Here is a 26,128-nt window from a genome sequence, read left to right as displayed (position 1 = left end):
TACATTGTCTTCAAGATGACAATTGACCTCTGTTTTCTTCAAGGTTACTGTTGACCTACGTTATCTTCAAGCTGACAGTTGACCTACGTTGTGTTCAAGCTGCCAGTTGACCTACGTTGTCTTCAAGCTGACAGTTGACCTGCGTTTTCTTCAAGCAGACAGTTGACCTCCGTTGTCTTCAAGCTGACAGTTGACCTCCGTTGTCTTCAAGCTGACACTCGACCTGCGTTTTCTTCAATCTGACAGTTGACCTTCGTTTTCCTCAAGCTGACAGTTGACCTTCGTTTTCTTCAAGCTGACAGTTGACCTTCGTTTTCTTCAAGCTGACAGTTGACCTACGTTGTCTTCAAGCTGACAGTGGACCTGCGTTTTCTTCAATCTGGACAGTTGACCTACATTTTCTTCAAGCTGACATTTGACCTGCGTTGTCTTCAAGCAGACAGTTGACCTGCATTGTCTCCAAGGTGTCAGTTGACCTGCGTTTTCTTTAAGCTGACAGTTGACCTGCGTTTTCTTCAAGAGGACAGTTGACCTGTGTTTTCTTCATGCTGACAGTTGACCTATGTTTTCTTCAAGCTAGACAGTTGACCTACGTTTTCTTGAAACTGACAGTTGACCTGTATTATCATCATGCTGACAGTAGACCTGCGTTGTCTTCAACCTCATAGTTGAACTGCGTTTTCTTCAAGCTCACAGTTGACCTGCGTTGTCTTCAAGGTGACAGTTGACCTACATTGTTTTCAAGATGACAGTTGACCTGTGTATTCTTCAAGCTGACAGTTGACCTACATTTTCTTCAAGCTGACACTTGACTTGCGTTCTCTTCAAATACACAGTTGAACTGCGTTTTCTTCAAGCTCACAGTTGACCTGCGTTGTCTTCAAGGTGGACAGTTGAGCTACGTTTACTTCAAGCTGACAGTTGACCTACGTTGTCTTCAAGCTGACATTTGACCTGCATTTTCTTCAAGCTGACCATTGACCTACGTTTTCTTCAAGCAGACCGTTGACCTGCATTTTCTTCAAGCTGACAGTTGACCTGCGTTTTCTTCAATCTAGACAGTTGACCTACATTTCCTTCAAGCTGACAGTAGACCTGCCTTGACGTCAATCTGGATAGTTGACCTACGTTTTCTTCAAGCTGAGGTGGACCTGCGTTTTCTTCAAGCGGACAGTTGACCTGCGTTTTCTTCAAGCTGGAGAGCTGACCTACGTTTTCTTCAAGCTGACGGTTGACCTACGTTGTCTTCAAGCTGACAGTTGACCTACGATACCTTCAAGCTGACAGTTGACCTACGTTTTCTTCAAGCTGACAGTTGACCTGCGTTTTCTTCAAGCTGACAGTTGACCTGGGTTTTCTTCAATCTGGACAGTAGACCGATGTTTCCTTCAAGCTGACAGTTAACCTGCGTTGTCCTCAAGCTGACAGTTGACCTGCGTTGTTTCAAGCTGACAGTTGACCTGCGTTGTTTCAAGCTGACAGTTGACCTGCGTTTTCTTCAAGCTCACAGTTGAAACACGTTGTCTTCAAGCTGACAGTTGCCCTACATTGTCTTCAAGATGACCGTTGGCCTGTGTTTTCTTCAAGCTAACAGTTTACCTACGTTGTCTTCAAGCTGACAGTTGACCTACGTTTTCTTCAAGCTGACAGTTTACCTACGTTGTCTTCAAGCAGACAGTTGACCTGCGTTTTCTTCAAGCTGACAGGTGACCTACATTGTCTTCAAGCTGACAGTTGACCTGCGTTTTCTTCAAGCTGACAGTTGACCTGTGTATTCTTCAAGCTGACAGTTGACCTGCGTTTTCCTCAATTCTGACAGTAGACCTATGTTTTCTTCAAGCTGGCAGTTGACCTGCATTGTCTTCAAGCTGACAGTTGACCTGTGTTGTTTCAAGCTGACAGTTGCCCTACATTGTCTTCAAGATGACCGTTGCGCTGTGTTTTGTTCAAGCTGACAGTTTACCTACATTGTGTTCCAGCTGACAGTTGACCTACGTTTTCCTTAAGATGACAGTTGACCTACGTTATCTTCAAGCAGACAGTTGACCTGCGTTTTCTTCAAGCTGACAGGTGACCTACATTGTCTTCAAGCTGACAGTTGACCTGCGTTTTCTTCAAGCTGACAGTAGACCAGCGTTGTCCTCAAGCTGACAGTTGACCTGCGTTGTTTCAAGCTGACAGTTGACCTGCATTTTCTTCAAGCTCACAGTTGAAACACGTTGTCTTCAAGCTAACAGTTGCCCTACATTGTCTTCAAGATGACCGTTGACCTGTGTTTTCTTCAAGCTGACAATTTACCTACGTTGTCTTGAAGCTGACAGTTGACCTACGTTGTCCTCAAGATGACAGTTTACCTTCGTTGTCTTCAAGCAGACAGTTGACCTGTGTTTCCTTCAAGCTGACAGTTGACCTGCGTTTTCTTCCACCTGACAGTTGACCTACGATGTCTTAAAGCTGACAGTTGACCTGTGTTTTCTTCAAGCTGACAGTTGACCTGCGTTTTCTTCAATCTGGACAGTTGACCTAAGTTTCCTTCAAGCTGACAGTTGACCTGCCTTGACTTCAATCTGGACAGTTGACCTACGTTTTCTTCAAGCTGCAATTGACCTGCGTTGTCTTCAAGCGGACAGTTGACGTGCATTTTCTTCAAGCTGGAGAGCTGACCTACGTTTCCTTCAAGCTGACAGTTGACCTACGTAGTCTTCAAGCTGACCGTTGACTTACGTTTTCTTCAAGCTGACAGTTGACCTACGTTTTCTTAAAGCTGACAGTTGTCCTGCGTTTTCTTCAAGCTGACAGTTGACCTGCGTTTTCTTCAAGCTGACAGTTGACCTGCGTTTTCTTCAATTCTGAGAGTAGACCTATGTTTTCTTCAAGCTGGGAGTTGACCTGCGTTGTTTTCAAGCAGACAGTTGACCTGTGTTGTTTCAAGCTGACAGTTGCCCTATATTGTCTTCAAGATGACCGTTGCGCTGTGTTTTGTTCAAGCTGACAGTTTACCTACGTTGTCTTCCAGCTGACAGTCGACCTACGTTTTCTTTAAGCTGACAGTTGACCTACGTTTTCTTCAAGCAGACAGTTAACCTGCATTTTCTTCAAGCTGACAGGTGACCTACATTGTCTTCAAGCTGACAGTTGACCTGCGTTTTCTTCAAACTGACAGTAGACCAGCGTTGTCCTCAAGGTAACAGTTGACCTGCGTTTTCTTCAAGCTAACATTTGACCTACGTTGTCTTGAAGCTGACAGTTGACCTGAGTATTCTTCTTGCTGACAGTTGACCTACGTTTTCTTCAAGCTGACAGTTGACCTGCGTTTTCTTCAACTGACAGTTGACCTGCGTTTTCTTCAATCTGGACAGTTGACCTACATTTTCTTCATGTTGACAGTTGACTTGACTTGTCTTCAAGCTGACAGTTGACCTGCGTTGTCTTCAAGCTGACAGAGGACCTGCGTTTTCTTCAAGCTCAAAGTTGAAACACGTTGTCTTCAAGCTGACAGTTGCCCTACATTATTTTCAAGCTGACAGTTGACCTGTGTTTTCTTCAAGCTGACAGTTGACATACGTTATCTTTAAGATGACAGTTGACCTACGTTTTTTTAAGCTGACAGTTGACCTACATTTTCTTCAAGCTGACAGTTGACCTGCGTTATTTCAAGCTGACAGTTGACCTGCATTGTCTTCAAGATGAGTTTACCTGTGTTTTCTTCATGCTGACAGTTTACCTACGTTGTCTTCAAGCTGACAGTTGACCTACGTTTTTTTCAAGCTGACAGTTGACATACGTTCTATTCAAGCTGACAATTGACCTGCGTTTTCTTCAAGCTGACAGTTGACCTAGGTTTTCTTCAAGCTGAGAGTTGACCTGCGTTTTCTTCAAGCTGACAGTTGACCTGTATATTCTTGAAGCTCACAGTTGACCCACGTTCTCTTCAACCTGACAGTTGACCTACATTGTCCTCAAGAAGACAGTTGACCTTTCTTTTCTTCATGCTGACAGTTGACCTACGTTTTTTTCAAGCTGTCAGTTGACGTACATTGTCTTCAAGCTGACAGTTGACCTACGTTTTCTTCAAGCTGACAGTTGACCTGCGTTGTCTTTAAGCAGGCAGTTGACCTGCATTGTCTCCAAGCTGTCAGTTGACCTGCGTTTTCTTTAAGCTGACAGTTGACCTGCTTTTTCTTCAAGCTGACACTTGACCTGCGTTTTCTTCAAGCCGACAGTTGACCTACATGGTCTTCAAGATGACAGTTGAACTGTGTTTTCTTCAAGCTGACAGTTTACCTACGTTGTCTTCAAGGTGACAGTTGACCTACGATTTCTTCAAGCTCACAATTGACCTACGTTGTCTTCAAGCTGGACAGTTGACCTGCGTTTTCTTCAATCTGACAGTTGACCTGCGTTTTCTTCAATCTGACAGTTGACCTGCGTTGTCTTCAAGCTGACATTTGTCCAATGTTTTCTTCAAGCTAACAGTTGACCTACGTTGTCTACAAGCTGAGAGTTGACCTGAGTTGTCTTGAAGCTGATAGTTGACCTAAGTTGTCTTCAAGCTGACAATAGACCTACGTTTTCTTCAAGCTCACAGTTGACTTACATGTTCTTCAAGCTCACAGGTGACCTACGTTTTTTTTAAGCTGACATTTGACCTACGTTGTCTTCAAACTGACAGTAGACCTACGTTTTCTTCAAGCTTACACTTGACCTACGTTGTCTTCAAGCTGACAGTTGACCTACGTTTTCTTCAAGCAGACAGTTGACCTACGTTGTCTTCAAGCTGACAATTGACCTGCCTTTTCTTCAAGATGACTGTTGACCTTCGTTTTCTTTAATCTGACATTTGACTTATGTTGTCTTCAAGCTGACAGTTCACCTACATTTTCTTCAAGCTGACAGTTGCGCTACGTTGATTTCAAGCTGACAGTTGACCTACGTTGTCTTCAAGCTGACCGTTGACCTGCATTTTCTTCAGGCTGACAGTTGACCTACGTTTTCTTCAAGCTGACAGTTGACTACGTTGTCTACAAGCTGACAGTTGACCTGCGTTTTCCTTAAGCTGACAGTTGACCTACGTTTTCTTTAAGCTGATATTGGACCTACGTTGTCTTCAGCTGATATTTGACCTACGTTTTCTGCAAGCTGACAATTGACCTTCGTTTTCTTCAATCTGACAATTGACCTACGTTTTCTTCAAGCTGAAATTTGACCTACGTTGTCTTCAAGCTGACAGTTGACCTGCGTTTTCTTCAAGCTTACAGTTGACCTACGGTACCTTTAAGCTGACAGTTGACATACGTTTTCTTCAAGCTGACAGTTGACCTACGTTTTCTTCAAGCTGACATTTGTCCTGCATTATTTCAAGCTGACAGTTGACCTGCATTGTCTTTAACACGACCGTTTACCTGTATTTTCTTCACGATGACAGTTTACCTACGTTATCTTCAAGCTGACAGTTCACCTACGTTTTTTTCAAGCTCACAGTTAACCCACATTGTCTTCAAGCTGACAGTTGACCTACATTGTCTTCAAGAAGACAGTTGACCTCTGTTTTCTTCAAGCTGACAGTTGACCTACGTTTTTTTCAAGCTGACAGTTGAACTACGTTTTCTTCAAGCTGACAGTTGAACTACGTTTTCTTCAAGCTGACAGTTGACCTGCGTTGTCTTCAAGCTGACAGTTGACCTGCATTTTCTTCAAGCTGGAGAGTTGACCTACGTTTACTTCAAGCTGACACTTGACTTACATTGTCTTCCAGCTGACAGTTGACCTGCGTTTTCTTGAAGCTGACAGTTGACCTACGTTTTCTTCAAGCAGACCGTTCACCTGCACTTTCTTCAAGCTGACAGTTGACCTGCGTTTTCTTCACACTGACAGTTGACCTTCGTTGTCTTCAAGCTGACAGTTGACCTCCCTTGACTTCATTCTAGAGAGTTGACTACGTTTACTTCAAGCTGGCATTTGACCTGCGTTGTCTTCAAGCTGACTGTTGACCTGCATTTTCTTCAACCTGACAGTTGACCTACGTTTTCTTCAAGCTGCAGTTGACCTGCATTGTCTTCAAGTGGACAGTTGACCTGCGTTTGCTTCAAGCTGGACAGTTGACCTACATTTTCTTCAGGCTGACAGTTGACCTACGTTGTCTTCAAGCTGACAGTTGACCTACGTTTTTTTCAAGCTGACTGTTGACCTACGTTTTCTTCAAGATGACAGTTGTCCTGCGTTGTCTTCAAGCTGACAGTTGACCTGCGTTTTCTTCAATCTGGACACTTGATCTACGTTTTCCTCAAGCTGACAGTTGACCTATGTTTTCTTCAAGCTGACAGTTTACCTACGTTTTCTTCAAGCTGACAGTTGACCTCCGGTTTCTTCAATATGGACAGTAGACCTATGTTTTCTTCAAGCTGACAGTAGACTTGCATTGTCTTCAAGCTGACAGTTGACCTGTGTTGTTTCAAGCTGACAGTTGACCTGCATTTTCTTCAAGCTCACAGTTGAAACATGTTGTCTTCAAGCTGACAGTTGCCCTACATTGTCTTCAAGATGACCGTTGACCTGTGTTTTCTTCAAGCTGATAGTTTACCTAGGTTGTCTTCAAGCTGACAGTTGACCTGCGTTTTCTTCAAGCGACAGGTGACCTACATTGTCTTCAAGCTGACAGTTCACCTGCATTTTCTTCAAGCTGACATTTGACCTATGTTTTCCTTAAGCTGAAAATTGACCTACATTGTCTTGAAGCTGACAGTTGACCTACGTTTTCTTCAAGCTGAGAGTAGACCTGCGTTGTCCTCAAGCTGACAGTTGACCTATGTTTTCTTCAAGCTAACAGTTGACCTACGTTGTCTTGAAGCTGACAGTTGACCTGAGTTTTCTTCAAGCTGACAGGTGACCTATGTTTTCTTCAAGCTGACAGTTGACCTGCGTTTTCTTCAAGCTGACAGTTGACCTGAATTCTCTTCAAGCTGACAGTTGACCTGCATTGTCTTCAAGCTGACAGTTGACCTGCGTTTTCTTCAAGTTCACAGTTGACCTACGTTATCTTTAACCTGACAGTTGACCTACGTTTTCCTTAAGCTGACAGTTGACCTACGTTTTCTTCAAGCTGACAGTTTGCTGCAGTCTTGGCTGGACACAGAATCATGAGCCACTCAAGCAGGAACAAAACTTTATTTTGAAAAAGCCGCCAATACTCTGTAGGCGCTGGCAAGCCAAACCCGGTCCACCCACGCGAGCCTCCACCGGAACCGTGCGTTCCCCGGAACTGGGGGTCCCCCAGACCTCCCCCGGAATTCCCTCCTACTATCCTTCCCCAACCAATGGGAACTCTCCATGAGTCCCGTAACATGAATCCGGTAGCAGACCAAGGTGAACAGCGGGAGTCCAATTTCCATAGGAATGTAAATCTTAACATAATCATCTCAGTGGCTAGCTGGCATCACTTTACAACCAGAGGTGCCATACATCGTATATTTGCTTGTGGCTCCTAGCATCTGCCCCCTTCTGTTTAATTAAGCAACAAGCAATGTGGCTAGGGACCGTGCCTGGTAGGTTGTCCAATTTAACATATGGTTCTTACCCGTCATGGGAGAACTGACATTTAGGCGTTAGCTTCCTGTCTTAGGTTGAATCCACTGTAATCAGATCAACCCGTCACTGACTACCGGTCCAGCATTCAGCCATGCTTGTGGATAGGCCTACGCACCAGTGGGGGGGTGAGGTTCTTGCCTCACCTCTGTTGGCCCCCAAATTTAGCCTTGGTGCCAGTGGGGGGGTGAGGTTCTTTGCCTCACCTCTGTTGGCCCCCAAATTTTAGACCATCACTAGTAGAAGGGAGGAGGATACAGAAATGCCACGACACCAAGCCAATTGATGGCTCCTTTGGAAAAATTGCGTCACTGGTGACACCATCAGCAAAGATATGCCAGTATTACCACAATAAACATGGGGTGAGCTGGCAAGGAAATTGCATCACTGGTGACACCATCAGCAAAGATATGCCAGCAGTACCACAATTCGATGCACCAGATGATATTTCACAATGTATGCAACTGATATATAGTCCAGGCAAGTTCTGCAAGCAGTTCAAATTGGAGGAGTCTATCAATATGTCCATTTCCTCTCAAAGTAAATCAAGTCCTTGATTGAGCATTACTTGTTGAGTTATATTCATTGATGCATCAGTTTATACAGTTTACTGTGATAGCTATCATAGAAGCTGTAGTTTGGTTTTATCTCAGTCTTCACCGGAATTGGGATGGAGATGGAAATTCTGGCAATGATGCTAAAGAGACATTATCCTGAACAGAATTATTAAATATAATGAAAAGGAAAGGTGAAAGTAAACAAACAGATCTGTTAAACTCCTTTAAAAACAATGGTTAACAGCTGTTTACCTAATTTAAATTAAACCATATAAATCACGTGAATAAAGAAAAAATTCGGATCCATTTTTTCATGAGCGCTCCTCATATAAGAAATATGGACATACAAACATACAGACATACAACACAAAACAGAAGTGTGCACACAACATACAACACATAAGACAATAGTAAATAAAGGCCTTGTAACTATACCTAGGTGAAATCTCCATTGCAATGTTTAAAAACTCCACAGTCAAAAAAATAAAACACAGTCAAAAAATAAAACTGATCAGAAAAACATTAACCTAGGTTTGTATGAGCTCAAAATTAAAATAGAACTTTATGATGTGGGAAAAATGCAATAATAAAATAGATATTGAAAAAAAAAACACCTTGGTTAATCACTGTCGCAGATGTAAGAATAGCCAAGCTGGAGCTCTGGATGTCAGCTGTTATGGATTTGAGTCAAATCATCTTCTTTTTCTGTAGAAATTGTTTTAGTTAATCTCTCTGGAATCCAAATCGGTTGCTGTTCATCCTGTGGGAAAACACAGATAGCGCCCCGATTCCAGACTATCACTGGATCCGGGCCTTTCCATTGTCCTGTTAGAATATCTTTCCAAAGTACCTTAGGCTTATGTACATTTTTTGGGTACAAATGTCTTTCCGCAGCACTAAGTCCTGATGAATCCAAATTTAAAAAGTTTAGAGTAAAAAGGGTTATTTTAAGTTTATCTTTGGGGGATATATACCCCTTTCCAATTCCCTCCTTTTGTTTTAATAAGTACATTTTAATAGTTTGATGAGCTCTTTCAACTATGCCTTATCCTTGTGGATTGTATGGAATTCCTGTTATGTGAGTAATGCCAAATGATGAGCAAAATTGTTTAAAAGAGGTGGAAGTATAACCAGGACCATTGTCCGTTTTTAACTGTTTTGGAACGCGCACAGTGGCAAAATTTTGTAAGCAATGAGCTATAACATCTTTAGTTTTTTCTACGGCATGAAGGGAGCCCATCAAAAATCCGGAAGAGGTATCAACTGTAACATGTAAATATTTTAATTTTCCAAATTCTGGCAAGTGTGTGACGTCCATCTGCCAAATATGGTTAGGTATCAGTCCTCTAGGATTGACTCCAAGATTAACTTGTGGTAAAAATGTCACACAATTTTGACATTGTTTTATTATATGTCTGGCTTGTTCTTTAGTTATTTTAAAACGTTTTTGTAAAGTACTAGCATTGACATGGAACCTTTTATGAAAATTTATACCTTCTTCTATTGTGGAGAAAATATGTATGTCATGTGTAGATTTATCTGCTAGTTCATTGCCCATACTAAGGGCTCCAGGCAATCCTGTATGTGCCCTGATATGACCTATAAAGAATGGATCTTTTCGGTCCCAGATTAGACTTTGAATAGTGGAAAACAAAGAGAAAACAGTAGAAGAAGGTGAAATCCTACCAGCATCTTCAAGGGATACTATAGCATTAACTACATATTGACTATCAGAAAATAAATTAAATACAGAATCTTTAAACATCATAAAAGCTTGTAATACTGCATTAAGCTCTACCTTTTGAGCTGATTGCTTGGGTACTAAAAATGTAAAAGTTTGATCAGGAGTAACTACTGCTGCTGTACCATTGTTTGACCCATCAGTGAATATATTTGGAGCATTTATGATAGGGGTTTTTCTTGTCATTTTTGGAAAAACTACAGGATGCTTAGACCAAAAAGACAACAAAGGATTAGATGGTAAGTGATTATCAAATGAAACACTAGTTTTACACATGATTATTGCCCAAGTATTTAACTCATTAGCTAACTCATCAATTTGATCCATAGTATATGGAGTAATAATTTTATTGGGAGAAATCCCAAATACTCCCTTAGCTGCTTTTATTCCTTTGAGTATCAAGTGTCCTACAGCCTCAGGATATCTAGTAAGAATAGTGTTGGGAGAATAAGATAAATGTATCCACAATAATGGACCTTCCTGCCAAAATACTCCTGTAGGAATATTTTTTGTTGGTAGTATAATAAATAATAAAGGCAAACTTATATCAATTCTATCCAAATGCATATTTTCCATATATGTTTCAATGATTTTTAATGTCTTTCTTGCTTCAGGTGTTAACATTCGGGGTGAATTTGGATCTGATGGACCTTTTAGAATATCAAATAAAGGTCCTAACTCTCCTGTTGGTATGCCTAGATAAGGCCTTATCCAATTTATGTCTCCCAATAACTTTTGAAAGTCATTAAGTGATTTGAGTTGATCTACTCGTATTTGAATTTTTGGTGGACGGACCATGGTTGAGGATAATAGAACTCCTAAATAATTAAATGGAAAATTTAATTGTACTTTATCTATTGCTATCTCTAGATTATATTTTTTTAATAAATTTGTAAGTGTGGCATAACATTCTAGCAATGTGTTTTTAGCTTTGTGTGCTAATAATACATCATCCATATAGTGAAATATTTGTAGTTCAGGATTTTGATTTCTAAGTGGCTGGATTACTTTGTTAACATAAATTTGACACATAGTTGGGCTGTTAGCCATCCCTTGAGGGAGTACTTTCCATTCATATCTCTGATCAGGACCTTCATGATTTAGTGCAGGGATAGTAAATGCAAAATGTGGACTATCCTCGGGATGAATTGGAATTGAAAAGAAACAATCTTTAATATCTATAGCTAAAACATGCCAGGTTTTTGGTAAAGCAGACAATTGGGGAATCCCTGATTGAGCAGGTCCCATAATAACCATCTCATTATTAATGGCTCTTAAATCTTGTAATAATCTCCATTTACCAGATTTCTTTTTAATGACAAAAATGGGAGTATTATGGGGGGATACGGAAGGTTGTATATGTCCTTCCGCTAATTGTTGTCTGACCAAGTCATGGGCTACTTGTATCTTTTCTTTAGTCAGGGGCCACTGAGGAACCCACACTGGTCATTCTGATTTCCAAGTAATTTTGATTGTCTCAGTGGCCCTTTCTGAAAACCCAATTCATGTCTATTTATTTCTTGATCTATTTGAATAGGTGCTGTCATACCTTGTTCTTGTTCTCTTAATCTTTTTTCTTTCCTAAAGCCTTGTTTAGCCCTAGTAGTGGGCGCGTTAGGATTGATGTTATTTGTTAATGTCAATCCTAATTGATCTAGGACATCTCGTCCCCATAAATTTACAGGAAGATGATCTAATACATAGGGCTGTATAGTTCCTTCACATCCTTCAGGATCCCTCCAATCTAATACCATTGCGCTTCTATCGGGATTAGTCGCCACTCCTAGGCCTCGAAGCGTTTGAGTGGCTTGTTGTAATGGCCAATGTTTTGGCCATTCTTGACGAGATATGATGCTGAGGTCAGCACCTGTGTCCAGCAGCCCATTAAAGTCATGTCCTTGAATATTTAATTTTAGCATTGGGCGAGAATCTAAATTTAAAGACAGCATAGCCCAATCTACACCTGTGGAGCCTAATCCCTTGGAACCTCTTTCTACATTACAACTGGAAAATTTATCATGCAGGCTGGGTATTATTAATAACTGTGCTATTCTATCTCCTGGTGAAATTACTGATATACCTCTTGGAGAACTAGCTATAATTTTTATTTCACCCTCATAATCGGGATCAATTACCCCAGGACTTATCATAAGTCCTTTTAGTGTAGAAGAACTGCGTCCCAATAATAAGCCTACTGTTCCCTGGGGAAGAGGTCCTTTTACTCCTGTGGGAATGATTTGAACTCCCATCTCTGGAGTTAGTACTGCTCTGGCAGAGGCGCAGATGTCCAGCCCTGCGCTCCCTCTAGTTTGTCTGATGAGGGATTTAATGGATAATGCGTCCTGGGCACTACCTTGATGGTGCTGTTGGGTTCCTCCATTGCCCCATATATTTGTGGTTTTGGGCCCCAGTGCATTGGGCCCTCTAGTCCGTTTTTTGGCAATGGAGCCTGGTACCTTTCTCCACGATATCATGGGTAAACACTTGGTCCTTGTCCGTTTTTTGATAATGGAATACCCTCTATGGTGGTTTGAGAACGGCATTCATTAGCCCAATGTTTCCCTCTATGGCATCGTGGGCAAATACCCGGTATTCTATTCCTTTGATACCCAGCTTTGTTAAACCCTCCTCTTATGGGGCAACTCCTTTTAAAATGTCCTGTTTGATTACAATTATAGCATGTTTTTGGCCTGGCATCTAAAGCCTGTTGTACTGCTGCTAAGACTTGTACTTGTTCATTAATGTCTCTACATAATTTAATATATGTGTTTAAATCTTCATGTCTCCATGGTCTAATGACCTCTCTGCAGCAACAATTTGCTTGGTCATACGCCAGTTGTTTTATAAATGGCATTACCTGTTCTGTATTACCAAATATCCTAGAGGCTGACTGAATAAGTCTATCTACAAATTCAGCGTAAGGTTCATTAGTTCCTTGTATTACCTTAGATAATTGACCTTGTAAGTCTCCATGCCCCTGTAAAGTTTTCCATGCCCTAACTGCATCTACAGCAATTTGTGCGTATACGCCAGGGTCATATTCAATTTGCTGTCTTTGACCCTCATAAGGTCCCTTTCCCAATAGCATCTCTATATTTCTTTGAGGGTAACCAGCTTCTGCATTTCGCCTAGCTGTCTCCATGCAAAATTCCTCATTGGCAACCTTCCATAAGAAATATTGTCCTCCGTTTAGCACAGATCGACACATGTTAGCCCAATCTGCTGGTGTCATGTCCAAGTTGGTAAGAGATTCGACCATGCTTATTGTGAAGGGAGCTTGCGGCCCATAGGTTGTTACAGCCTCCTTTAATTGCTTTATTGTTTTGAAATCTAAAGTATGGTGAATTCGTTGCCCTCCTGCCTGCTCAAGTACAGGGCATGCTAATCTTTGGGGTTCTGTCTCAGAATTCCGTCCATCAACTACGGGAGTTGAGGGCCGCTCAGCGGTAGATGGAGCTGTTGGTTGAATTATGCCCTCTGGTGATAGAACGGAGTTAGTAGCAACCTCCTGTTGTAATTCTCCACCTGATGGCTGCTTTTCCTCTAAGCTTGCTTTCTTTAAATTTTCCTCTGTCTGACTAGCTTGAAAGACCTTCTCTTTTGCTTGACCTAGCGTTTTTTCTACCATAGTCTGGACCTCTAACAATTTACTTAACAGTTTTTCGGTTTGTTTTTTACTGGATTCTAATCTACTATAAAGGTAACGTAACCCAATAAGATAGGATAAAACAAAGCCGAAACAGAATGAAACAAAAACGGAGCAGAGAATGGTTGTATCGATTTTCTCTTTCTCAGGGCCGAATAACTTCAAACCTTGAGCCAACCATTTTTCCCAGTTCGCCTGAGAAAATTCTAGAGCTAGGGAGCTCAAAATAAAAACCAAATAAATCAAAACAAGAACACACTGTTTTTTGAGATGGGCACCCATCCTGTCGCCTTCCCTCAGGGGCGAACAATTTTACTCACCTCTAAGCTTCAGGCATTCCCCGTACGGGACGCCAAATGCCGCAGTCTTGGCTGGGCACAGAATCACGAGCCACTCAAGCAGGAACAAAACTTTATTTTGAAAAAGCCGCCAATACTCTGTAGGTGCTGGCAAGCCAAACCCGGTCCACCCACGCGAGCCTCCACCGGAACCGCGCGTTCCCCGGAACCGGGGGTCCCCCAGACCTCCCCCGGAATTCCCTCCTACTATCCTTCCCCAACCAATGGGAACTCTCCATGAGTCCCGTAACATGAATCCGGTAGCAGGCCAAGGTGAACAGCGGGAGTCCAATTTCCATATGAATGTAAATCTTAACATAATCATCTCAGTGGCTAGCTGGCGTCACTTTACAACCAAAGGTGTCATACATCGTATATTTGCTTGTGGCTCCTAGCAACAGTTGACCTGCGTTATTTCAAGCTGACATTCACCTGCATTGTCTTCAAGATGACAGTTTACCTGTGTTTTCTTCACGCTGACAGTTTACCTACGTTGTCTTCAAGCTGACAGTTGACCTACGTTTTTTTCAAGCTGACAGTTGATGTACGTTCCCTTCAAGCTGACAATTGACCTGCGATTTCTTCAAGCTGACAGTTGACCTAGGTTTTCTTCAAGCTGAAAGTTGACCCGCGTTTTCTTCAAGCTGACAGTTGACCTGTGTTTTCTTCAAGCTCACAGTTGACTCACGTTTTCTTCAAGTTGACAGTTGACCTGAATTGTGTTCATGCTGATAGTTGACCTACGTTGTCTTCAAGCTGACAGAGGACCTGCGTTTACTTCAAGCTCAACGTTGAAACACGTTGTCTTCAAGCTGACAGTTGCCCCACATTGTCTTCAAGCTGACAGTTGACCTGCGTTTTCTCCAAGCTGACAGTTGACCTACGTTATTTTTAAGCTGACAGTTGACCTACGTTTTCTTTAAGCTGACAGTTGACCTACGTTTTCTTTAAGCTGACAGTTGACCTGCAATATTTCAAGCTGACAGTTGACCTGCATTGTCTTCAAGATGACAGTTTACCTATGTTTTCTTCATGCTCACAGTTTACCTACGTTGTCTTCAAGCTGACAGTTGACCTACGTTTTTTTCAAGCTGACAGATGACGTACGTTCTATTCAAGCTGACAATTGACCTGCGTTTTCTTCAAGCTGACAGTTGACCTAGGTTTTCTTCAAGCTGACAGTTGACCTGCATTTTCTTCAAGCTGATAATTGTCCTGTGTTTTCTTCAAATTCACAGTTGACCCACGTTGTCCTCCAGCTGACAGTTGACCTACATTGTCTTCAAGAAGAGGGTTGACCTCTCTTTTCTTCAAGCTGACAGTTGACCTACGTTTTCTTCAAGCTGACAGTTGACCTGCGTTGTCTTCAAGCAGACAGTTGACCTGCGATGTTTCCAAGCTGTCAGTTGACCTGCGTTTTCTTTAACCTGACAGTTGACCTGCGTTTTCTTCAAGAAGACAGTTGACCTGCATTTTCTTCATGCTGACAGTTGACCTATGATTTCTTCAAGCTGGACAGTTGATCTACGTTTTCTTGAAACTGACAGTTGATCTGCGTTATCATCAAGCTGACAGTTGACCTGCGTTGTCTTCAAGCTGACAGTTGACCTGCATTTTCTTCAAGCTGACAGTTGACCCACGTTGTCTTCAAGCCGACAGTTGACCTACATAGTTTTCAAGATGACAGTTGACCAGTGTTTTCTTCAAGCTGACAGTTTACCTACGTTGTCTTCAAGCTGACAGATGACCTATGATTTCGTCAAGCTCACAGTTGACCTACGTTGTCTTCAAGCTGACAGTTGACCTGCATTTTCTTCAATCTGACAGTTGACCTACTTTTTCTTCAAGCTGAGAGTTGACCTACGTTGTCTTCAAGCTGACCGTTGACCTATGTTTTCTTCAAGCAGACAGTTTACCTGCGTTGTTTTCAAACTGAGAGTTGACCTGCGTTTTCTTCAAGGTGGACAGTTGACCTACGTTTTCTTCAAGCTGACAGTTGACCTACATTGTCTTCAAGCTTACAATTGACCTACGTTTTCTTCAGGCTGACAGTTGACTTACATGTTCTTCAAGCTGACAGTTAACCTACGTAGTTTCAAGCTGACAGTAGACCTGCGTTTTCGTCAAGCTGACAGTTGACCTACGTTTTTTTTCACCTGACATTTGACCTACGTTGTCTTCAAGCTGACAGTAGACCTACGTTTTCTTCAAGCTGACAGTTGACCTACGTTGTCTTCAAGCTGACAGTTGACCTACGTTGTCTTCAAGCTGACAGTTGACCTACGTTTTCTTCAAGCTGACAGTTGACCTGCGTTTTCTTCAATATGACAGTTGACCTAGGTTTTCTTTAAGCTGACATTTGACCTATGTTGTCTTCAGGCTGACAGTTCACCTGCGTTTTCTTCAAGCTGACAGTTGACCTATGTTTTCTTTAAGCTGACATTTGACCTACGTTGTCTTCAAGCCGACACTAGACCTACGTTTCCTTCAAGGTGACACTTGAACTACGTTGTCTTCAAGCTGACAGTTGACCTAAGTTTTTTCAAGCTCACAGTTGACCTACGTTGTCTTCAAGCTGAAAATTGACCTGCTTTTTCTTCAAGATGACAGTTGACCTGCGTTTTCTTTAAGCTGACATTTAACCTATGTTGTCTTCAAGCTGACAGTTCACCTACGTTTTCTTCAAGTTGACAGTTAACTTACATTGTCTTCAAGCTGACAGTTGACCTACGTTGTCTTCAAGCTGACCGTTGACCTGCATTTTCTACAGGCTGACAGTTGAACTAGGTTTTCTTCAAGCTGACAGTTGACTACGTTGTCTAGAAGCTGACAGTTGATCTGCGTTTTCATCAAGCTGACAGTTAACCAACGTTTTCTTTAAGCTGATATTGGACCTACGTTGTCTTCAAGCAGATATTTCACCTATATTTTCTGCAAGCTGACACTTGACCTTTGTTTTCTTCAATCTGACAGTTGACCTAGGTTGTATTCAAGGTGACAGTTGACCTGCGTTGTCTTCAAGCTGAAGTTGTCTAACACTTTCTTCTAGCAGACAGTTGACCTGCGTTGTCTTCAAGCTGAGAGCTGACGTGCGTTTTCTTCAAGTTGGACAGTTGACCTACGTTTTCTTCAAGCTGACAGTTGACCTACATTATCTTCAAGCTGACAGTTGACCTGCGTTTTCTTCAAGCTGACAGTTGACCTATGTTTTCTTCAAGCAGACCGTTGACCTGCATTTTCTTCAAGCTGACAGTTGACCCGCATTTTCTTTAACCTGACAGTTGACCTATGTTGTTTTCAAGCTGACATTTGACCTGTGTTTTCTTCAAGCTGACAGTTTACCTGCATTTTCTTCAATCTGGACAGTTGACCTACGTTTCCTTCAAGCTGACAGTTGACCTTCGTTGTCTCCAAGCTGACAGTTGACTGCCTTGACTTCAATCTGGACAGTTGACCTACGTTTCCTTCAAGCTGCAGTTGACCTGCGTTGTCTTCAAGCAGACAGTTGACCTGCATTTTCTTCAAGCTGCAGTTGACCTGCGTTGTCTTCAAGCGGACAGTTGACCTGCGTTTTCTTCAAGCTGGACAGTTGACCTACGTTGTCTTCAAGCTGACAGTTGACCTGCGTTTTCTTCAAGCTGCCAGTTCTCCTAGGTTTTCTTCAAGCTGACAGTTGTCCTGTGTTATCTTCAAGCTGACAGTTGACCTACGTTGTCTTCAAGCTGACAGTTGACCTGCGTTTTCTTCAAGCTGACAGTTGACCTGCGTTTTCTTCAATTTGGACAGTAGACCTATGTTTTCTTCAAGCTGACAGTTGACATGCGTAGTCTCCAAGCTGACAGTTAACCTGCGTTGATTCAAGCTGACAGTGGACCTGCATTGTCTTCAAGCTCACAGTTGAAACACGTTGTCTTCAAGTTCACAGTTGCCCTACATTGTCTTCAAGATGACCGTTGACCTCTGTTTTCTTCAAGCTGACAGTTTACTTACGTTGGTTTCAAGCTGACAGTTGATCTACATTTTCTTGAAGCTGACAGTTGACCTACGTTGTCTTCAAGCTGACAGTTGACCTACGTTTTCTTGAACCTGACAGTAGATCTGCGTTGTCCTCAAGCTGACAGTTGACCTACGTTTTCTTGAAGCTAACAGTTGACCTACGTTGTCCTAAAGCTGACAGTTGACCTGAGTTTTCTTCAAGCTGACAGTTGACCTGCATTTTCTTCAAGCTGACAGTTGACCTGCATTTTCTTCAATCTGGACAGTTGACCTACTTTTTCTTCAAGTTGACAGTTGACCTGAATTGTCTTCAAGCTGACAGTTGACCTGAGTTGTCTTCAAGCTGACAGAGGACCTGCGTTTTCTTGAAGCTAACGGTTGACCTACGTTGTCCTAAAGCTGACAGTTGACCTGAGTTTTCTTCAAGCTGACAGTTGACCTACATTTTCTTCAAGCTGACAGTTGACCTGCGTTTTCTTCAATCTGGACAGTTGACCTATGTTTTCTTCAAGTTGACAGTTGACCTGAATTTCTTCAAGCTGACAGTTGACCTGAGTTGTCTTCAAGCTGACAGAGGACCTGCGTTTTCTTGAAGCTAACGGTTGACCTACGTTGTCCTAAAGCTGACAGTTGACCTGAGTTTTCTTCAAGCTGACAGTTGACCTACATTTTCTTCAAGCTGACAGTTGACCTGCGTTTTCTTCAATCTGGACAGTTGACCTATGTTTTCTTCAAGTTGACAGTTGACCTGAATTTCTTCAAGCTGACAGTTGACCTGAGTTGTCTTCAAGCTGACAGAGGACCTGCGTTTTCTTGAAGCTCAACGTTGAAACACGTTGTCTTCAAGCTGACAGTTGCCCTATATTGCCTTCAAGCTGACAGTTGACCTGCGTTTTCTTCAAGATGACAGTTGACATACGTTACGTTTAAGCTAACACTTGACCTACGTTTTCTTTAAGCTGATAGTTGAAGTACGTTTTCTTCAAGCTGACAGTTGACCTGCATTGTCTTCAAGATGGCAGTTTACCTGTGTTTTCTACAAGCTGACCGTTTACCTACGTTGTTTTCAAGCTGGCAGTTGACCTACGTTTTTTTCAAGCTGACAGTTCACATACATTCTATTCAAACTGACAATTGACCTGCGTTTTCTTCAAGCTGACAGTTGACCTAGGTTTTCTTCAAGCTGATAGTTGACCTGCGTTTCCTTCAAGCTGCCACTTGACCTGTGTTTTCTTCAAGCTCACAGTTGACCCACGTTGTCTTCAAGCTGACAGTTGACCTACATTGTCTTCAAGAAGAGGGTTGAGCTCTCTTTTCTTCAAGCTAACAGTTGACCTTCGTTTTTTTCAAGCTGACAGTTGATGTACGTTGTCTTCAAGATGACCGTTGACCTACGTTTTCTTCAAGCTGACAGTTGACCTGCGTTGTCTTCAAGCAGAAAGTTGACCTGCGTTGTCTCCCAGCTGTCAGTTGAACTGCATTTTCTTCAACCTGACAGTTGATCTGTGTTTTCTTCAAGCTGACAGTTGACCTGCGTTTTCTTCAAGCTGACAGTTGACCTATGTTTTCCTCAGGCTGGACAGTTGACCTACGTTTTCTTGAAACTGACAGTTGACCTGCGTTATCTTCAAGCTGACAGTTGACCTGCGTTGTCTTCAAGCTGACAGTTGACCAGCGTTTTCTTCAAGCTTTCAGATGACCCACGTGGTCTTCAAGCCGACAGTTGACCTACATGATCTTCAAGATGACAGTTGCCCTGTGTTTTCTTCAAGCTGACAGTTTACCTATGTTCTCTTCAAGCTGACAGTTGACCTACGATTTCCTCAAGCTCACAATTGACCTACGTTGTCTTCAAGCTGACAGTTGACCTAGGTTTTCTTCAATCTGACAGTTGACCTACGTTGTCTTCATGCTGACAGTTGACCTGCGTTGTTTTCAAGCTGACAGTTTCCCAGCGTTTTCTTCAAGCAGACAGTTGACCTACGTTCTGTTCAAGCTGACAATTGACCTACGTTTTCCTCAAGCTGACAGTTGATTTACATGTTCTTCACGCTGACAGTTGACCTACGTTTTTTTTAAGCTGACATTCGACCTACGTTGTCTTCAAGCTGACAGTAGACCTACGTTTTCTTCAAGCTGACAGTTGACATACGTTTTCTTTAAGCTGACATTTGACCTATGTTGTCTTCAAGCTGACAGTTGACCTACGTTCTCTTCAAGCTGACAGTTGACCTACGTTTTCTTCAAGCTGACAGGTGACCTTCGTTTTCTTCAAGCTGACAGTTGACCTACGTTTTCTTTAAGCTGACAGGTGACCTTCGTTTTCTTCAAGCTGACAGTTGACCTACGTTGTCTTCAAGCTGACAGTTGTCCTGCGTTATCTTCAAGCTGACAGTTTACCTACGTTTTCTTCAAGCTGATGGTTGACCTGCGTTTTCATTTAGCTGACAATTGACCTGCATTTTCTTCAAGCTGACAGTTGACCTTTGTTTTCTGCATGCTGGACATTTGACCTACGTTTTCTTCAAGCTGACAGTTGACCTGCATTGTCTTCAAGCTGACAGTTGACCTGCGTTTTCTTCAAGCTGACAGGTGACCTACGTTTTTTTCAAGCTGGTCTGTTGACTTACGTTTTCTTAAAGCTCACACTTGACCTGCGTTTTCTTTAAGCTGACAGTTGACCGGGTTTTCTTCAAGCTGACAGTTGACCTACGTTTTTTTCAAGCTGACATTTGACCTACGTTGTCTTCAAGGTGACAGTTGACCTACGTTTTCTTCAAGCTGACAATTGCCCTACGTTTTCTTCAAGCTGACAGTTCACCTACCTTTTCTTCAAGCTGACAGTTGACCTGCGTTTTCTTAAAGCCTACAGTTGACCTAGGTTCTCTTCAAGCTGACAGTTGACCTGTGTTTTCTTCAAGCTCACAGTTGACCTGCGTTTTCTTCAAGCTGACAGTTGACCTCCGTTTTCTTCAATATGACAGTTGACCTGCTGCCGCAGTCTTGGCTGGGCACAGAATCACGAGCCACCACACAGCTTTGTAGATTCAAACGGCAATTCTTTATTCCCAAACTCACACCGGCCTCCACACATGTTCTGGGGCAATTCCAGTTCTTCTGCCACCCAAATCACCTACTCCACGAGGCTCCCTCTCCCAAAATGCTCTCTGAATCTCACCAGAACTCAATGGGAGCTCAGGCAGCAGGAACGCCCTAATTCCAGCAGCAATAATCCTCAACATCGAACTTCCCTAAAATCCAAGGTCTTAAACTGGGAACGCCCTTAACCCAAGGAGCGGGATACTTCCTCAAACTGCAGGACACACCCTAATCCTGGATCCTCCCTGGTCGTTGAGCAGGGTCACCTTTCTCAAACACACATGCAAGGTCAACAGCGAAATCATTAACATGGGGTACGCTAGCAAGGAAATTTTGATGCGTCATTTCTACTTGGTAATGTCCCTCAGCAACCTGCGTTGTCTTCAACCTGACTCTTGACCTACGTTGTCTTCAAGCTGACAGTTGACCTACATTTATTTCAAGCTCACAGTTGACCTGCATTTTCTTCACGCTGACAGTTGACCTACGTTTTCTTCAAGCTGAAAGTTGACCTACATTTTCTTCAAGCTGACAGTTGACCTATGATTCCTTCAAGCTGACAGTTGACCTGTGTTTTCTTCAATCTGACAGTGGACGTGTGTTGTTTTCAAGCTGACAGTTGATCTACATTGTCTTCAAGCTGACAGTTGACCTACGTTTTCTTCAAGCTTACAGTTGACCTGCGTTTTCTTCAACCTGAACAGTTGACCTACGTTTTCTTCAAGCTGACAGTTGACCTGCATGTTCTTTAAGCTCACAGTTGACCTATCTTTTCTTCAAACTGACAGTTGACCTGCGTTTTCTTCAAGCTCACAGTTGACTTACGTGTTCCTCAAGCTGACAGTTGACCTGCATGTTCTTGAAGCTGACATTTGACCTATGTTTTCTTCAAGCTGACAGTTGACCTGTGTTTTCTTCAGGCTGACAGTTGACCTCCGTTTTCTTCAAGCTGACAGTTGACCTGCGTTGTCTTCAACCTGACTGTTGACCTACGTTGTTTTCAAGCTGACAGTTGACCTACAAATCTTCAAGCTGACAGTTGATGTACGTTTTCTTCAATCTGACAGTTGACCTACGTTGTCTTCAAGCTGACAGTTGACCTGCGTTTTCTTCAAGCTGACAATTGACCTACGTTTTCTTCAAGTTGGACACTTGACCTACGTTTTCTTCAAACTGACAGTTGACCTGCGTTTTCTTCCAGCTGACAGTTGACCTGCGTTTTCTTGAAGCTGACAGTTGACCTGCATGTTCTTCAAGCTCACAGTTGACCTATGTTTTCTTCAAGCTGACAGTTGACCTGCGTTTTCTTCAAGCTGACAGTTGACCTGCATGTTCTTGAAGCTGACAGTAGACGTATGTTTTCTTCAAGATGACAGTTGACCTGCATTTTCTTCAAGCTGACAATTGACCTACATTTTCTTCAAGCTGACAGTTGACCTGCGTTTTCTTCAATCTGACATTTGACCTACATTGTCTTCAAGCTGACAGTTGACTTTCGTTGTCTTCAAGCTGACTGTTGACCTACGTTGTCTTCAAGCTGACAGTTGACCTACGTTTTCATCAAGCTGACAGTTGACCTGCGTTTTCTTCAAGCGGACAGTTTTCCTGCGTTTTCTTCAAGCTGAGAATTGACCTGCAATTTCCTCTAGTTTACGGTTGACCTGCGTTTTGTTAAAGCTGACAGTTGACATACGTTCTCTTCAAGCTGACAGTTGACCTGCGTTTTCTTCAAGCTGACAGGTGACCAGCGTTTTCTTCAAGCTTACAGTTGACCTACGTTGCCTTCAAGCGGGACAGTTGACCTGCGTTTTCTTCAAGCTGACATTTACCTACGTTTTCTTCAGGCTGACAGTTTACCTACGTTGTCTCCAAGCTGACAGTTGACCTGCGTTGTCTTCAAGCTGACAGTTGACCTGTGTTGTTTCAAGCTGACAGTTGCCGTACATTGTCTTCAAGATGACCGTTGCGCTGTGTTTTGTTCAAGCTGACAGTTTACCTACGTTGTCTTCCAGCTGACAGTTGACCTGCATTGTCTTGAAGTTGACAGTTGACCTGCGTTTTCTTCAAGCTGACATGTGACCTGTGTTTTCTTCAAGCTGACAGTTGACCTACATTTACTATAAGATGACAGTTGAGCTGCATTTTCTTCAAGCTGACAGTTGACCTACGTTTTCTTCAAGCTGACAGTTGACCTATGTTTTCTTTAAGCTGACATTTGACCTACGTTGTCTTCAAGCTGCCAGTTGACCTACGTTTTCTTCACGCTGACCATTGACCTACGTTTTCTTCAAGCTGACAGTTAACCTACGTTGTCTTCAAGCTGACAGTTGACCTTCGTTTTTTGAAGCTGAGAGTTGACCTACGTTTTTTTCAAGCTGACAGTTGCCCTGGGTTTTCTTCAAGCTGACAGTTGACTTGCATTTTCTTCAAGCTGACAGTTGACCTGCGTTTTCTTCAAGCTGACAGTTGACCTACGTTGTCTTCAAGCTGACAGTTGACCTACGTTTTCTTTAAGCTGACAGTTGACCTACGTTTTCTTCAAGCTGACAGTTGACCTGCGTTTTCTTCAAGCTGACAGATGACCTACGTTTTCTTTAAGCTGACATTTTACCTACGTTGTCTTCAATATACAGTTGACCTACGTTTTCTTCCAGCTGACAGTTGACCTACGTTGTCTTCAAGCTGACCGTTGAGTTAAGTTTTCTTCAAGCTGACAGGTGTCCTACATTTTGTTCAAGTTGACAGTTGACCTGCATTTTCTTCAAGCTGACAATTGACCTGTGTTTTCTTCAAGCTGACTGTTGACCTATGTTGTCTTTAAGCTCACAGTTGACCTACGTTTTCTTCAAGCTGACAGTTGACCTACTTTTTCTTCAAGCTTACAGTTGACCTACGTTTTCTTCAAGCTGACTGTTGACCTACATTTTCTTCAAGCTGACAGTTTTCCTATGTTGTCTTCAAACTGACAGTTGACCTGCGTTTTCTTCAAGCTCACAGTTGACCTACGTTTTCTTCAAGATGAGAGTTGACCTGAGTTTTCTTCAAGCTGACAGTTGACCTTTGTTTTGTTCAAGCTGGACAAGTGGCCTACATTTTCTTCAAACTGACAGTTGACCTGCATTGTCTACAAGCTGAAAATTGACCTGCGTTTTCTTCAAGCTCACAGTTGACTTACGTTTTCTTCAAGCTGACTGGTTTGTGTGTTTTATTTCGATCTCTTCTAAGTAAAACACACAAACCAGTTACTTTATTTATATTGCTACGTCTGAGACAGCTCACCTCCCTGGTTCCCGCCTCCAGCCGCCCAGCAGGGCAGCGAGGGTTACTCTTGGCTAGCAGGAGAGAGAGAGAGCGAACACGCCTGGGAGTAGCCTTTTATTTGGGGAACAAGAGATTCAGGGGAGAATTCCATCCAATGAAGGTTGAGGGGGGGCTGCACTCCAAGGTCAGGGTCAGTGATTGGGTCTCCGGGGTCAGTGGTCACGCACACCCCCATACGGATGGGCTCTCTCATCAGGAAAGGGTCGGGAAATCTCCGACCAAGCCAGAGCACCTCAGGCCCTTAACGGGAGTCACCCAATCACGTGTCAGAATGGCTCCCCACATATTCCCCCTTTCTTTTCTTAACAATGAGGCGGCGGTTCACTCTCTGGAGTTCTTGGATTCTTGATTGGAAGAATCGCCATCCTATAGTTACAATACAAAAGAGAATTAACAGCAAAGAGAATAATCCAATAATGTACCAAGCGGAGTGCTTAAGAATATTTCCAGGGTTGAATCCATTTAACTCCTTCAATATTTGGTTAGCCAAAGAAGAAGGATCTGAAAAATCAGCTTTATTATTTTGAATGTCTTGGATATGGTGATGAAGTTCCAGAATATCCAAGCTATTATTACTATTTTGCCAAATACTTAATAAATGGTTTTTAATCTTCTCCCAATCCCAGAGAGAAGCATTGTACTTGGCAGCTGTAACACATACATACTTATAATTAGCATGGCATTTAAGCCTTTCCTTTAATTTTAAGGCTGAAAGTTCATTACCTATGTTTATGACAGTTGCCTCTAAGGCGTTTAATTTAGTCTCAATCCTTTCATCAATATTTACTTGATTACGTAGAGCCTTGGAAGTATTTTGAGCTAAATTATTAAGAAATTTTGCATGCTGAATATTCTGAGACAATGTCAGAGATGCAGAGACAGTTGAGGCAATAAATGAGACCAGTGCTAAGACACCAACAATTATGACTCCAATAGCACGTTTAGGTCTTGTTAGCTGGGCATGAATTTGTTGCAAGACTTGTAAACCAGCATCAGCATACCATGGCTCTGAAAGATTAGCAGGTAATAAAACAAAAGAGGGCTGAGGAAGTATCAGCACTCCTTTTCCTCTATTATACCTAGAAATACAATTAGTTAGGTTGCACTTATTACGTAACAATATATCTATCTTCCATCGATTTAACTTTTACATTTCCAATAATTAAAACATAAGGAGATTGGACACAGGCTCTTAAGCCATAGCAAGATCCCTCTTTACAGTTCTTGCCGACAAATTTTGGTAAAGGTTTATCTGTAAAATGTAAATACTCTGAGGCAGCAATTAAACACCAAATATCTTTTTGAACACCTCCTTCACTATAAGTCAAAATATTACTAACAAATCCTGCAGGTGTCATAGCAGAATTTCTTCGTAATTGTCTCTTATCAATTTTTGGAGACCAGTCTAAAATATACCCACTAGCTTTAGACACCTTATGTTGTACAGGAAAGTTATTTACATAATCCATCCATTTAGGAAAGGTGCCAATTTCAATTATAGAACTATTTGGACAGTGGGGTATCTGTGGAGGTTCTGTAGAAATGACTGGCTTGTTATGGGAAAGTCCCATCTTAATTACTGATCTAGTATTAGGTTTTAAGTCCCCATAAATAGAATTATTTGTCAGTCTAGGTTTACCAATCGCTGTCTTTTCTTCAAATGATACTTTCAGACAGCCAGCATGTTTATCATGTGTCCACCATAAAGGTAATTGGGCACTGTAGCCAGAATAATTAAATCTAGTCACATGATTGGGAGTAATATGAGTATCTGTAAATCCTCCCATCATGAATGAGTCATTAGTAAATATTGGAATAGATTCTCCAGTCCACACAGCTGGGTATACCA

The sequence above is a fragment of the Spermophilus citellus genome (genome assembly GCF_964194105.1).
Source record: "Spermophilus citellus genome assembly, chromosome: 1".
NCBI lineage: Eukaryota > Metazoa > Chordata > Mammalia > Rodentia > Sciuridae > Spermophilus > Spermophilus citellus.
The sequence above is the reverse complement of the archived record's forward strand: the minus strand, read 5'-3'. Positions refer to the sequence as shown.